This window comes from Ovis aries, chromosome 5 (genome assembly GCF_016772045.2).
Source record: "Ovis aries strain OAR_USU_Benz2616 breed Rambouillet chromosome 5, ARS-UI_Ramb_v3.0, whole genome shotgun sequence".
NCBI classification, from domain to species: domain Eukaryota; kingdom Metazoa; phylum Chordata; class Mammalia; order Artiodactyla; family Bovidae; genus Ovis; species Ovis aries.
The window spans coordinates 85,606,897-85,623,253 of record NC_056058.1 but is presented as its reverse complement, the minus strand read 5'-3'; the positions used below and the strand labels follow the sequence as shown (position 1 = coordinate 85,623,253).

The 16,357-nt window shown below is 38.7% G+C and overlaps 1 long non-coding RNA gene across 4 annotated transcripts in view; it reads right to left on the bottom strand.

Moving 5' to 3' along the window:
* Positions 1-675: 675 nt before the first annotated feature.
* LOC114114910 (uncharacterized) overlaps positions 676-16,357 on the bottom strand; it is a 40,382-nt gene continuing 24,700 nt past the window's right edge. For 3 of the 4 annotated variants that reach the window (XR_003589478.2, XR_003589477.2, XR_003589479.2), the window contains 2 exons: positions 12,687-12,809; positions 676-1,066 (listed from right to left, as the gene is read on the bottom strand). This is a non-coding gene — a long non-coding RNA (uncharacterized LOC114114910). Of the gene's footprint in view, positions 1,067-2,740; positions 3,829-12,686; positions 12,810-16,357 lie in introns of those variants that run through there. The other variant, XR_009600923.1, reaches the window with a different exon arrangement.

Sequence of the window (16,357 nt, the reverse complement as noted above, 5' to 3'; positions counted from 1 at the left end):
GATGAAAACATTTCATTATATCACTTTATATTTGTGAAAAGAGTAGATGTACTTTGAAAAGGCCTTTTAGTTTAAATAGATAGCTGGAATTGTTATATACAACTGATATGTTTACATTCATCTGATTTCTTTTTCTAAGAAACCCTAAAATCATAAAGTTAGAAAGTATTCAATTACTTCTCTTCAGTGTGTAAAATGATGAAGAGGGAGAGTTCAAGTTCTTTTTGTTTTATATTTGTTGTCAAGAATTCATATAATAAAGTCAAATTTGTACAAAATAATTTCATGAAATTATTTTTAAGAGAATCAGTTTCCATAGATCAATTTCAGTAGGTCATACAATTCTTTTAACATGAGATCCTTACTTTTATTAGTGCATTATAAATTATTTATCTTGGAAAAATACATTAAAAACAGAATTAGAATGTCTTTAGTTTATATAGCTCACAACATTGTTAAAATAGTATAATACATGTTATACAGAGGGAAATGTAAATGTGGCCTAAAAGAACATTTTGAGTCAATTTCACATTAAACATTGAATAGAAAACTTGACTTAAAATAAAGCAAGTTACTATATCACTCCACTACAAGCAAACGTTTCGTTTGTAAATAAGGATGAACTGACAGTGTTTGAAAGTATAGTTCATCAAAATCACAACAAGAAACCAAATATTATGAACATGTAAAATTCCATGTTTATTTAATATCCATTACATAGTCAGTTCATTGAAACCAGACTTTGTAAAGACAAATAACATTTCTGATGAACATAAACAATATCATATAGTTGAAATTCATCCTGTATTTTCACATGAATAAAGATGTCATGATGCAGGAGTTCTAACAATAAAGACCTTGCTGTGAATTGGCATGGCATCTCTCAGCACTTCAAGGCAGCACCAGCCCCACCAGCTTGAGAGGAGAGCTTAGCCGCTGTGTATCAGGGGGCCCAGTGATCAGCACGTCTGCACTCAGTGGTCGTGAAACCTTCCCCCAATATCTGAGTTGGTGTCCAGTGTGGTCTGTGTCATGAGGATACATCCAGAGCTCAAGAAGAGTATTCCTAGGACAAAAAATAACAAAACAAAGCCAGAAACAAAAGACAATATACAGATAACATAAAAAAGCTCACTTTAATCAAGGAAGTATGAGTATTATACAATATCAATTAGTATATTTTTATAGTTGCTCATATTCCTTAAAGTTTACTTTGTGCCAGGTGTGATGTTAAGCACTTTTTTCCCTTTACCGTCATATACAATACGTTAAGCACTGTAAGAATACTTTAAAATAAGCACTGTAATTACCTGTTTTATAATTAGGCAGGTAAGTTTGACAGAGGTTAGGAAACTTGAATGTGGTTCACAGTAAGTAGTAGAGCTAGAATGCCCTTTGTAGCAACAAATACAGTCCTAGGAAGGCCAGTTAGCTTCCTGGGCCCAATGCTGTGGATGAGCTGATAGCTTCCTCAAAGCCATTTACAATCCTGTTCTGCCTTGCTTTTCTTTATGATAGAGGCTGGAAAAGTAAAAGTCTTAATGTTCTAAAAAGACCTCTTTCTGTCTCTATGATGATATTTTTCTTTTTCTTCCAGTTTTTACAATTCAAACCACAGCACAGATTTCCTTGCTCCCTAGAGTAACCATGTAATAGATTTTGACCAAGGAGAAGGTGAAATTGGTAGCTGGTGCTTCCCAGAATTTTTTTTAAGAGACAGATTCAGTTGTACAGCAGATCTCTAGTTATGAGGGTAGATCTCCTGTTAAGTGTTTTAACAGGAAGGAAGGAATAAAAGGAGGGAAGGAGGAAGGGAAAAAGAAAAAAGAGAAAAAGATAAAGAGACAGATTCTTCCTGATCTCACCTCTCCATTCTTCTTTACTATCCTGGATTATCCACCCTCAGATCTGTTGGTACATAAGGAAAAAGTCCTATCTGCTAAGTCATGTTAATTTGGTCCTTGTGTTGACTACACTGATTATCTAAAACTATTTTTAAAGATTTGTGAATTATTGAGGGGGTGGGAGCAATAATCACTAGTATTTGTTAAATAAAAGGATAAGTAATAGTCATATATCTTAATTGTGGTATATTCTATACCATATTTCTACAATTGACTTAATATTGAGTGACTTTCCTTTCATAAATGCTAGACACTAGCACATCTGAAATAGCTATCAGTTCTTCTTGATGTAAGTATGAGGGTTAAAAAAAATAAGTTAAACCCTTTGGGTTATATACACGGAAAGATGACTATAGTCCTGATCATAGGGCCCCCAAATCCAGAATTGAACTTATTACTGGGCCCAGTACAAAAGGAAAGGAGAAGAATCCAAGAGGGAAAATAAGAATTTTTTTGCAGAAGGGTAGATACTCAGGTTAAATTGTTTTTCTGTTAAATTGAACAAGACCCACTTTCTAACCTACTCCCTGTGTTACTGATTGAAATCCCATCTCCCTGGGTGCATGATCTTAGGTAAGTGGTTTCACTTCTCTAAGTTGCCAACTGTTTTCAACCATTAAGTCCACATTTTGCAACCCATCTCATAGGTTTGCTTTAGGGTTAACTAAAATAATGAATGTGAACACATCCCCCATGCACCAGCCTCAAGCATGCTGCATCCTTTTAGAGGGTTCAAACATGATAGTATACATGTTAGAATGTCATTCTCCCAAATCATCCCTCTCCCTCTGAGTCCAAAAGTCCGTTATACACTAGTACTGTAATATAAGTAGTTAACAGACTTTAATCCTCCACGCCACAGCCCTAACCCAGTTCCCATCACTCATCCCCTTGACAGAAGTTTAACTTCAATCTCTGAAAACATTTTTCTTTTTCTTACTTCACAGCCCAATCACCATACAGAGACCACATTTGATTGGACACAGATTTTACTGAGAGAAATACCTCCTACTAAGATGTAAGCTTGCTGAAGGCAGAACCATGTCTGATCAGTGTTTACATTCCTCAGAATCTTGAGTTTCTAAAGAGTTTCCAGTTAGGAAACTCTTATCTGAACAGAAAAGAATGTTTGAGCCCACTGTATTAACATTGGATGATTTATCAATCCAAATGATATCTTTTTAAGCTACAATCTTGTCAATACTTACTATTTATGAAGCACACTGCCTGAGGACCTTAAAGCAGTTGTGAACAATAGCAACCCTGTAGTATGGATGATAATATGAAGGCATATAAAGCAAAAAAGAAAAAATATCCTATAATAGCAGTTTACTGGGAGCTATTCACTATGCTAGGCACTGTCATACATTATCACTAATCCTCTGCAAAATGGGAGTCATAAGCCCTGCATCACAGAAAGAAAAACCAAGGGTCAGAGACTTACTGATAGGTGAATTCAGTTCAGTTCAGTTCAGTCGCTCAGTTGTGTCCGACTCTTTGCGACCCCATGAATCGCAGCACACCAGGCCTCCCTGTCCATCACCAACTCCTAGAGTTCACTTAGATTCATGTCCATCGAGTCAGTGATGCCATCCAGCCATCTCATCCTCTGTCATCCCCTTTTCCTCCTGCCCCCAATCCCTCCCAGCATCAGAGTCTTTTCCAATGAGTCAACTCTTTACATGAGGTGGCCAAAGTACTGGAATTTCAGCTTTAGCATCATTCCTTCCAAAGAAATCCCAGGGTTGATCTCCTTCAGAATGGGCTGGTTGGATCTCCTTGCAGTCCAGGGGACTCTCAAGAGTCTTCTCTAGGTGAATTCAAACTGGCTTAATCCGTTTGTTTTCAGACCTTTCATCTCCTGATACCTGAGCCCTGTACGCTTCATGCACTACATCCCGGAAGATGTGCTGATTATGAATTTCTGGGACAAAAAAAGTCAAAGCAGTCATTTGTCTAATATAGTTTGGGACCTTAATTATTTAGATCAAGATGATTTAGTTCTAGTAAAAGAAATAATAATATCTAATATTACTGTTTGAACCTACAGAGGTCTTGTTTAATCTTCACAACATTTCTGTGAGGTACATATCATTACCTTCTCTTGTAAACAGATGTTCAAATTCAGGTAGAGAAATGGGCTTTCCCAAGCATCAGACCTTAGACCCATACCACAACCCCATCACCTAGTCCAGAGTTCTTTCTGCCATGCTGCCATACTTTGCTCTCCATGCTACTTTGCCTGAACTTCAGTGAAAGTAGGTCAAAGGAAGGGATGAGAATGTGGAGTTACTGCCGTCTTTGGTCCTTCTTCCTTCTATTATCTAAAATGCTTTCTGCTGAACAAGGATTAAAAAAAAATAATAACTGGGTGTCTTCTAAGAAGGCATTCTGGTAAAGTATGGATTCAATAAAGCAAGTCTTCCCACTGAGCATGGTTGAGTCAGTATTAGAGTGATTTTCTAAAGGTCCTTAGTTCAAGCTTGGTTTTCGGTGTGTTCTTTTTCTCTTCCTTGACGTCTATTTTCAAACCAATAGTGAGTAATCACTTTATGAGCTAGAATAGCTCTGGTGAATTTAACAGGTGCTGTCTAGGTCACCAGTTCAGATTCCAAGATATATGATTCTGTCTTCTTCTAACCTATGACTTCAAGCAGTAAGACCAGACCAATATCTTTAAACTAGTATATTGTACCAGAAGACCATTCTTTCCTATTTTGATTTAGAGGTGCTGGTGAGGAATCAACTAGGATTGTTACCTCTGAGAACTGGCAGGGCAGTAAGCATCATTCAGTCCACTGACATATTTAATAGCATGTCTTTTACGCTGTTAGAAACAGGAGAGCTAGATATAAGCAACCTGATGAAGTGGGATAGTGTATATTCCTTAAAAAAAATTCATCTGTAGTTTGGGAAAGGAGAAATTCGGTTGAACGACAGAAAGAGCAGCAAGGAGGAGTTGACAAGATAATGATGATCCAAATTTTAACTAATCAGAAAGAATGATAAACTGAGTCAATAGCTAAACCTGGGAAGGAGAGAGAATCAAATGCCAACTTGTCAACTCTGAAGACTAAGGAACCCTGGACAGTAAAGCACAAGGTCAGTTAATTCAGCATTCAATTTTTCTTAGTTAGCTTTTTGATGATCTCTAAGTATTTCAAAACTTTGTCTTCAAGTATTACTAAGAAAGTGTTAGTCACTCAGTCATGTCCAACTCTCTGAGACCTCTGGACTATAGCCCGCCAGGCTCCCCCATCCATGGAATTCTCCTGGCAAGAATACTGGAATGGGTAGCCTTTCCCTTCTCACAGGCTTCCCTGTAGCTCAGCTGGTAAAGAATCTGCCTGCAATGCGGGAGACTTGGGTTTGGATCCCTGGGTTGGGAAGATCCCTTGGAGTAGGGAGTGGCTACCCAGTCCAGTATTCTGGCCTGGAGAATTCCATGGACTGTATAGTCCAGGGGGTTGCAAAGAGTGAACTGAACAGACACAACTGAACGACTTTCACTTTCACTTTTTCCTTCAGGGGAGAAGTCTAGGAAGCTAGACTCACACATTGCAGGCATATTCTTTACCATCTGAGCCACCAGGGCATGGCAACCCACTCGTTTCCTGCCTAGAGAATCCCATGGACAGAGGAGCCTGGCAGGCTGCAGTCCATGGGGTTGCAGAGTCTGACACTACTAAAGCATCTTAGCATGCATGTATGCATTACTAAGGAAAGGTACATGAATCAGGAAGACTGAGTAATACTCACAGATAATATCCTGGTTCTTAGAGTGGACCAAAGACGTAAAGGCCTCCCACTTACAAAGGTTTCTGTTTGTTTGTGCCATACCTTACATATTTTTTATTTCTTCTTGAACTCTTGTTTATGATTGTGAAATGCCATACTAGCAGGACTAAACACTTTTATTTCATTATTCTCTCTAACAAATATTTACTCTTTAATCTTTGCAACAAGCCCCTGAGATAGGATCCATTATTAACCCTATTTTAGAGGTGAGGAAGCTGGCATAGAGAGATCTGAAACTCTCCAAGTTTATGGAGATAATTCATTAGTGAAGCAAGGATTCAAACTCAGTTTTCTCCAAGCCCTTGCTCTTAACCACTACACTCACTATATTTAAAGCAATTAAAATATGTTATAGTTTTCTAAAGATAAAACTTCAGCTACAAACAGAGCTATAGATGTGTTTCCAAATATTTAGTGGTTCTATAACTTTCCTGAAAAATAAAATAGTTTTCTATTCAGAAGTGACGATTTAATTCCTAAATATTTTTTAAAATAAAAATGATATTATTTTTATCTATATACATATAACAATTATTTAAGAAATATGAAAATTTCATGAAGAACCTAAAAATTATAGTATTTTAACTGGCTTTGTTCAAAAGCTAAGCCAGAGCTAACAGGGTACTGCTTTGAGGTATGTCTAGTTTATAAATAACAAAAGACTCCTATATTCCTACCATCATTTCTGGGCACTGTAAACATTGTTTGTATTAATGAAAATGCTAGTTCAGTTGGTGGCATTTTAAACAAGGAAGCAGAGGCTCTACTTTGAAGCTGAACATAAACATAATTGGAAAAGGTGATGATGAACTAAACCATATTTACACAAGCATTTGAAATAATGGCTCATGAGTCCTGTAGGATATTTTTCCCCTTTAAAGACAATCACACACAGTACTGTATTGGTTCATTTCTTGGCATCTTATTCATGCTATAAATCTCCCTGCTGGATAGGAAATCTAGTCATATCACCATCATTTTTCAAATTAAGCTCATTTCCCTTGCTGAGTGCTTAGATGAAGTAAAATCTAAGGATTTCTCAATTTGTTTCATTTTTTTTGTTTTGAAATCAGAATTTCAACCAGTGGCAAGTAGAATGAAAAACTTGTAAACTTTATACTGTGGTAGGGGAGGATGTGATGGGAGTATGTGTGCGTGTTTGTGTGGTTCATTCATGTTCCCAACCAGAGACTATTGCAGTGATGACAAAAATTTGGGACTAGGGCCTGGTAAATATGCATTCTCTGAGAAAAATGCAAATTTAAAATGAGGTGGACTTTACCTCAATTGCATACTTATTTAGCAAAGTCATAGAAAACCCAGCCTCATTTCAGGTTTCTTGAAAAGTAAACCAAAAAATGATTGAGCATCTCTGATAAAAGTGTGCAGATACGGCTAAAATGCTGAATATTACAGAAAGAAAAGAAACTTCTTACACTTAAAAAAAAAATCAAAACTTATTTTAACCAAAATCATTTCTAGGCAATCTAGTGAGTAAATTGTGAACATCTAAGCCTGAAGCTTTTTTGAAGTTTTCCTGAAAGTTGCACACTTGGAGTTTCTATCTCTGGCCTTACTAGAAGCATGAACTTCCCATCTGTATATCCAAGACATATAGTCTCCAAGAAGACACTAGCATAAGGTACACTAGCATAGTGGTTCTCAAAATGTGATCTAAGAACTCCTGGCGCTCCATGGAAATACTATATGTAGCCTATAATGTAGGTTAGTCAGTGGCGGCGGCCATCCTCTTTGTTTTGGCATAAGCTAATAATTACTTAAAATTAGATGTCAGCTCCTCTTGCTTCATCAAAGACAGCACTAATTCTGATTAATGACGTTAAAGGGTTTGACTGAAGTAGAAGTAGGCAATGGATTTTTGGATTTATCCAAGTGGCCTGAAAATTGAAGTATTTTTCTAGTCATGTTCAGTAGATTTTCCAGACTGCTGAAGATTTCCAGACTATTGTAGATTTCCAGACTACTGTTTTCTGTGGGAAAAAGTTTACCCATTCTAAAGGAGGTAGGTTTCAAATGACAATATAGAGTGTAATTTCCACTGGAATGGTTTCTCTTAATCTTGATTGGTGAAAACCATTCCTCTTGCTGTAGTGCTGTAGTGCCCAAAGGGACCACAGTTCCTAAAGTCTTCAGACTGCCTTTCAGCACATTAACATATTCTTCCCAATCTTACAATGGTCGCACCTTAAGGGAAGGAGTTATGGCCTTCTTTTCTTTCCTTTTATCTTTTGTTGTGTGCCTAGCACCTAAGAGTCTGCTGCACAGAATCATCTTAAATGAATGCCCGCTGCTACTGCTGCTGCTAAGTTGCTTTAGTCGTGTCCGACGCTGTGCGACCCCATAGATGACAGCCCACCAGGCTCCCTCATCCCTGGGATTCTCCATGCAAGAACGCTGCAGTGGGTTGCCATTTCCTTCTCCAATGCATGAAAGTGAAAAGTGAAAGTGAATTTGTGTCCAACCCTCAGCGACCCCATGGACTGCAGCCTTCCAGGCTCCTCCGTCCATGGGATTTTCCAGGCAAGAGTACTGGAGTGGGTTGCCCTTGCCTTCTCTGAAATGAATGCATGAAGATACTTAAAGTAGATGATTTGATGTAGAGTAATCTTTGATTACCTAAATGAAAAATTATTATCATAAGGAAAGTAAAAACCATAATCCGTTAGAAATGTCCAACCACCTCACACCATGCCAAAATGTTTTCTGATATAAAGGGCATTTTTGTGACAACCTCCCCCCGCCCCCGCATAATCATTGGCATAAGAACACTGGCCTCCACTTTCACATCATTGTCTCCCTGCCTCAGATATAGGATGCTTCATGACTCTAAAAACCTTCTCTCGACCCCAAGCTTTAGACCCACCAAGCTTAGGTGTCATTACCAATTCTATGCCATTTTATAAGATCATCTAGACCAGAATACTCAAGCATCTCACAACATGCTCTTTTGTGAGCACTCATGTTTTGGAGAAAGTGACCAGTCTGTCACTTCCAGGATCCCAATGTTATCTTAGTTCTCTGCTGGCACCTTTCTGACCCACCAGATGCTGTGGAGCAGGGATACTGTGGAAAGACTACTTAAGTCTGATGGTTGAAGCAGTTAAACAAGGTGTCAAGTTAAAATGATACCATATCTTAACAAACTAGACTTCATATAGGACTGAAGGAGATCACATTGAATATGGTCCCAGAAAACTGAGGTTGCTATCTTAGAGGGGCAAGAAGAACATTCCAGGGACTTCTCTGGTGGTCCAGTGGTTAAGAATTCACCCTGCAATGCAGAGGACACTGGTTCAATCCCTGGTCCAGGAAGATTTCACATGTTATGGAAGAGCTAAGCCCCTACACCACAACTACTGAGCCAGCTCTCTAGATCCCAGGAGCCGCAAGTACTGAAGCCCACACACCCAGAGTCCATGCTCCACAAAAGAGAAGCCACAGCAATGAGAAGCCTGAGCACCACAGTGAAGAGCAGCCCCTGCTCGTCAAAACCAGAGAGAGCCCATGTGTATCAATGGAGAACCATCACAGCCAGAATAAAGAGATACATTTTCTCAGTAAAAGAACATTCCTCAAAGAGGAAACAATTATGCAGATGTCAGAAAGATGCAAGTTGGAAATTTTAAGTTGAGGAGGTAAATAGTTCAGAAATTCAAATTTGAAGTCAAAGTTTATCAAAACTTTTTCTCTCCTTCAGTCCTTTAAGAAGGGTAATAGAGAACAAAAAAATTCTGTAATTGGTTAAAGGGCAGAGGTGTGTGTGCTCTTGACAGGTGGCAGGGGGCGGGCAGTGGTGGAAAAAAATCCAGCTGACTTCAATTCAACTAAGTGACCCTTACTTGCTGAGTAGAAGACCCGAGCAGTCGGCCAGTTAAGGAGGACTGCCATGAAAGATGGGTGACCGCTGAGTCAGAAACCCTGGCAACAAAAGTGATTTTTTTTTTTTTTAATCAGGTTGGTGGTTGCAGAGGGTTAGACAATGTTGAAGTTGGCCTGGTTGACTCACACAGACAATTTCTCTGTAGTATAAAAGGTTGTTTGATAGCATTTTCTCCACAGCAGAACTTTTTTCAAAATTGGAGTCAATCCTCTCAAACCCTGTCACTGCTTTATCAACTAAATTTATGTAATATTCTAAGTCATTTCAATAATCTTCACAACATCTTCATCAGAAGTAGATTTTATTTACTTTCTTTGCTCATCCATAAGTAGTAACCCCTCACCTGGTAAAGTTTTATCATGAGACTGTAGCAACACAGTCTCATCTTTAGACTCCTTTCTAATTCTCTTGCTATTTCTACCACATCTGTATCTTTTCCTCCACTGAAGTCTTGAACCCCTCAAAGTCATCCATGAGGGTTGAAATCAACTTCTTCCAAACTCTTGTTAATGTTGATATTTTGACCTCTTCCCATGAATCACAAATCTTGTTAATGGCATCTAGAGTAGTGAGTTCTTTCCAGAAAAATTTCAGTTTACTTTGCCGAGATCTATTAGAGGAATCACCATGTATGGCAGCAACAGTCTTACAAAATGTATTTCCTTAATAAGATTTGAAAGTTTAAATTATTCCTTGATCCATGAGCTCTAGATAGGTGTTGTGTTGACAGTCATGAAAATAGCATTAATCTTGTACATCCTCCTCAGAGCTCTTAGGTGTCCAGGTGCATTGTCAATGTGCAGTAATATTTTGAAAGGAATCTTGTTTTCTGAGCAGTAGGTCTCAACAATGGGCTTAAAATATTCAGTAAACTATGTTGTCAAAAGATTTGCTGTTATCCAGGCTTTGCTGTGCCATTTAGAGAGCACAGGCAAAGTAGATTTGGCCTAATTCTTAAGGACCCTAGGATTTTCAGAATGGTCACTGAGCACTGGCTTCAAGTCACCAGCTGCATTACCCCTAATTAGAAAGTCAGCCTGTCCTTTGAAAGCTTTGAATCCAGGCCTTGACTTCTCTCAAGCTATGGAAGTCCTAGATGGCATCTTCTTGCAGAAGGCTGTGTTTCATCTACCTTGAAAATGTGGTGTTCAGTGAAGTCACCTTCGTCAAATTTCTTAGCTCGACCTTCTGAATGACCTGCTACAGCTTCTATACCAGCACCTGCTGCTTCAGTTTGCAGGTGGGTGTTAAGGGGGTGCTAAAGTTTCCTTCAGCCTCAGGAACTAACCTCTGCAAGTTGCACACTTTTCTCCTGTCCTCACTCTCTCAGCCCTCACAGGGTTGAAGAGAGTTAGGGCCTTGTTCTGGATTATGCTTCAGTTTAAGGGAATATTGTTACTGTTTTCTTGTTTGTTTATTTTTAATTCATTTTTAATTGGAGGATAATTGCTTTTCAATGTTGTGTGGGTTTCTCCTGTACAACACCATGAATCTGCCATAAGTATACATATTTTGTGACTAGTTTAATCTTCTATCCAGACCATTAAAACTTTCTCCCTATCAGCAATAAGACTGTTTCACTTTGTTATCATTCATGTGTTCACTGGAGTAGCACTTTTAATTTCCTTCAAGAACTTTCCCTTTGCATTTAAAACTTAGTTAACTGTTTGGCACAAGAGGCCTAGCTTTTAGCCTATCTCAGCTTTCAACATGCCTTCCTCACTAAGCTTAATTATTTCTAGCTTTTGATTTAAAGTGAGAAGCATGTGACTCTTTCTTTCAATTGAACACTTAGAGGCCATTGTAGGGCTATTAACTGGCCTAATTTCAATTTGTTGTGTCTCAGGAAATAGAGAGCTCTGAGGAGAGGGAGAGAAAGGGAAGGGCGGGTCAGTGGAGCATAACACACATGACATTTATCAATTAGACTTGCTGACTCATTTGGGCATGGTCTGTGACACCTTGAAACAAATATAACAGTAACATCAAAGATCACTGATTTACAGATCACCATAACATATATAATAATACTGAAAAAGTTTGAATTATTGTGAGAATTACGGAAATGTGACTCAGAGATACAAAGTGAGAAAATACTGTTGGAAAAATGGTGCTGATCAACTTGTTCCATGTGAGGTTGCCACAAACCATCAATTTGTAAAACCCACAACAACAACAACAAAAACCCTACACAGTGTCTATGAAGTGCAATAAAGCAAAGTGCACTGAAATGAGATAAGCCTGTAGGTACTTTACTCTCCTTGAGACTCAGTTGCCTCATCTGTAAATGGGACCACTGGGACCTCCTTCACAAATGATGAGGATGGGCACTGAGACAGCAGTTCTTTCTAAACCTGGAAAGGGTGCACACTAAGAAAGATGATGCTAGTGGCAGCTGTACTGTAGAAAAAACACCTGAATGGAGAGCTGAATATTGGAGTCTGTTCCAATTATGATAAAACTATGGAATGACCTGGTATTGATAAATAAGTAAATAGGTCTTTGTGTCCGAATTCTCACTGATGAACCGGGGGAGATTTCAGGACATATAAAGCAGTTGAGCCTCCTAAGCAAGACCAAAGATATAAAAGTCATTTGTGGGTCACAGACACTAAAGTGGCTCATATTGACACACATCACTAAAGAGGCATTGTGGAATCTTCACAGTAGTGTTCACAAATAGTGTTGCTTCTAGTCTACCCTCCTCTTTCTTTTCAAGAGAGAAAAGTTGATAAAGATTGGGCACCTGAAATGGAATCCTGCATGGTGTGAGGTGCTCCTGGATAAAGGGGCAATCTCAGGAATGAGTCAAGGAGCTGCAAAGATGAGTTTCAGGCTATTATGAGAATGGTTCACAGATTATCCCCAATCTTACATGGTTGTCATTTCTGCTCTGGAACAATTATACTCAGGAGTTCTTAGAAGAAAATCTAAGAGGGTAGAGCAGAATCCTTACTCCTTTAGACAACTCAGTGACATGGTGCTGATTAGTCCCATTGTTGGAATAAGAGACACTGAGACAGAGCAAAGTGAAGGGATTAGTTTCCACCTGGCTGGAATTTGTAAGCGTATTAAATACTTACTCTGTTTCACCTCTTTCCATATTCAGTACAGATCATAACTGGACAACAACAATAGATCATCACACCCAGCTGACTGATGAGTCTGCTTGACCATCTGCTCACCTCTTCTCTTCCTCCCCTCCCCTGATGAGAGAGACAGGCTTCAGTTAACAGAAATTAAGTGGACAAGACAATAAGAGGAAACCTTTTTGTTGTTCTTGTTCAGTCGCTCAGTCGTGTCAGACTCTGCAACCCCGTGGACTGCAGCACACCAGGCTTCCTTGTCCTTCACTGTCTCCTGGAGTTTGCTCAGACTCAGTGATACCATCCAACCATCTCATCCGGTGTAGCCCCCTTCCTCTCCTGCCTTTAATCTTTCCCAGCATCAGGGCCTTTTCCAGCAAGGGGAAAAGCATCAGGATCTTTTCTTTCTTTGTATCAGGTGACCAAAGTATTAAGAGCTTCAGCATCAGTCCTTCCAATGAATAGAATATTCAGGGTTGATTCCTTTAGGACTGACTGGTTTGATCTCCTTGCAGTTCAAGGGACTCTCAAGAGTCTTTTCTCCAGCACTACAATTCAAAAGCATCAGTTCTTCGGCACCCAGCTTTCTTTATGGTCCAACTCTCACATCTGTACATGACTACTGGAAAAACCTTTTATTTATTTATCTATTTTTAAAGCCAATAGTTCAGTGACCACTATCATTCTGAAATTTTGTTCCCTGTCCTTCAGAATATCTACTCAGCTGAGAGATAAATACCTCTGGAGGCCTTGACTCTGTTAGAAGAAAGTTGCACTTACATTCCTCTCAGATCTTGCAGAAATACTTTTTATAGAGAATCACTGGATTTCACAAAAATGTCTAGATCTCTTTTTTCAGACTACAAGTTTATTATATCTGTAAGATCTGCAGGACACATACTTTCTCCTTAATTTAAATTTCCCCTTTTTCTAGTAGCATTTTAATTTTGTATTTCAATGAAAGCTTGTACATGTTTTTAAAAATTACTAGCTAGAAAATTAGTCTTGCTATGTTTTCAAGTATTCAAGACTTGTAAATCTAAAACAAAATAAAACACATTTTATTTTCAAAACAGAAAAAACAACTTGCTTATTTTGAATTTAATGTATACATTTTTATATACTGGAGAATTTTCCTCCACTTTTCTTTTTAAAAAGAAAAAATTCATGTCTCACAAATCTAGCTTAATTTTCCTAATATTTATAGTTCTTCTTCAGTAACCATATCTAGTCATGGAAATTAAGAAATATGTTTTTTTTTCAAGCTTACACTTAATGTATATCGTTCACAAAGTGATGGGGAAACGGCCACCTCGTAGAAAGTGATTCAAACTAGTCATTTTTTAGAAGTGATTGAATTAAAGAGGTGATATCACTTGGTGTGAAGAGCTGACTCATTGAAAAAGACCCTGATCTGGGGAAAGACTGAAGGCAAAGGGAAAAGGGAGTGGCAGAGGATGAGATGGTTAGATAGCATCACCAACTCAATAGATGTGAATGTGAACAAACTCTTGGAGATAACAGAGGACAGAGGAGCCTGGCATACTGCAATCCATTGGGTCGCAGAGTCGGACAAGATTTGGCAACTGAACAACAGCAGCAACAATCACTTGTTGAGTAGCCTGAGGACTGCACTCCTGACTTTGGGATTTTCTGCCCCCTCAAAGCTTTGGATCTCCCACCTGTCCTGTGAGTGAGTTGGTCTCTAGCCCCAACAGAAGCATCATGATTTTTGCCATATAAGTGACTCCACCTTTTATTTAATATTTGGGCTACTGTGTAAATATCACTGCAGTAATTTTAACTTAGATTTTATCTTTAGCTTATTTTATCTTAAACGTAGATAAATGTGTTTTGAAAGGAAGCTTTGTTTTTATGCCACGAATAGATGATGACCTGGAAAATTTAATTTAATGAAAACTATACAATATTTTTGGATAAGGACATGGCAACCCACTCCAGTGTTCTTGCCTGGAAAATCCCAGGGACAGAGGAGCCTGGTAGGAGGCCGTCTATGGGGTCGCACAGAGTCAGATTCGACTGAAGCAACTTAGCAGCAGCAGCATACAATATTTTTAAGTTCTAGCTCCACATAGCTGTCTGCTGGAGACTGAGCCTGAGCCTTGCCTTCTATTTCTAAAAAAGGAAGGAAAAACTGTTAGATAGTTCTTTGTCAGCACCAGTCTTAGACTTTCTTCTTGATAGAAATAATTAGAAAGTCTTAAAAAACCTGAGATGTAGTGCATTTTCTCATTGTATCATCCAATATTGATATGCCTCCTAAAATTATCTTGTACGTACTAATGCTATACATCCCTCCACCTGGGAAACACTGGGTTGTATGTTGTCCATGACTTCTGCCAGCTTTAACAATTTATTATACTGCAAATCCATAATTTTAATTTACAGACACGCAACAGACACAGGGGCACATTCCTCTTCCAGTGCTTTGGAAAGCTAAGATGCAAACATTTTGTAGGAAGAGCTGACTTTTCTCTACTCCATGACTCTGAGCACCTTGTTCAGACACGAAAAGGTAATGAGGAAGTGTGAATAAGAAGTGGTCAACTGGATTTAGTTGTTGCAAAAGATCTTTATCTAATAATCAAATTGGAAAATGTCATTAAATCGGTCAAACTATTTTTGGTAACACTGAAAGGCAAATGCTGTGATCAGTTTCACAGAATAGCTGTATTTCGGTAGAGCACTGATGCAGTTTGATAATACTGCAAAACTTACTGAAGCATCTTTAATGTGTTCTAACTGCCCAGTGACCATTTACATAATGAAAGTGAATGTCTTTAAAATGGAAATGAATAGCTATTTCCATGTATAATTTTTTGTTTGTTTGTTTTTGGATATATGCTTATACGTATGTGCTTATTTGTGTCCAACTCTTTGTGACCCCTTGTACTGTAGCCTGCCAGGCTCCTCTCTCCATGGAATTTTCCAGGCAAGAATACTGGAGTGGGTTGCCATTTCCTTCTCCAGGGGAGCTTCCCAACCCAGGGATTGATCCTACGTCTCCTATAGCTCCTACTTTGGCAGGCAGATTCTTTACCACTGAGCCACCTGTAAGCTTGTACAGGCAGAGTAACTACCTCAGTTCAAAAACTTTACACTCTCGTTTGTAGAGTGCTGCTAGGGTTACACAAGCATGTTATCCAACATGAGCAATTAAAGCCGACTCACATAGAAAGTGGCAACGGAAATGAGTGGGAAGGTTCATTGTAGTTTTTTACTTCTACTGTTAACATAAAACACCATACTGACAATTGAGATATCAGTATTTTTCAATAGCCCATTTTACTTGGCAGGCACCCCAAAGAGTTCCATCCATCTGCCTGGGACTCGGAGGTGATACTTTTCATAAGATTAAAGTTGGTGCTAGTCACTGCAGATACTTCTGAGTGAGTGAGAGGTAAATCGCTCTCACCAATAACAGCCTCAAAAAGTCCCCGTGGCACCTGTCACTGTGAGATTGCATTTTCAGTTAGTGCAAGCTTCTGCTGCTCCCTTATTCCTTCACCTGCTTAGTTTCTACTTCACTATGCTTAGAAAACAGTGAACACATGCGAGGCCCACAAGTGCCAAGGCAAATTACCCACAGTATCTGCAAAACCAAACCCTGGGGTGGGATCTTAAAATTCAGTGGCTCGGTGTTTTGG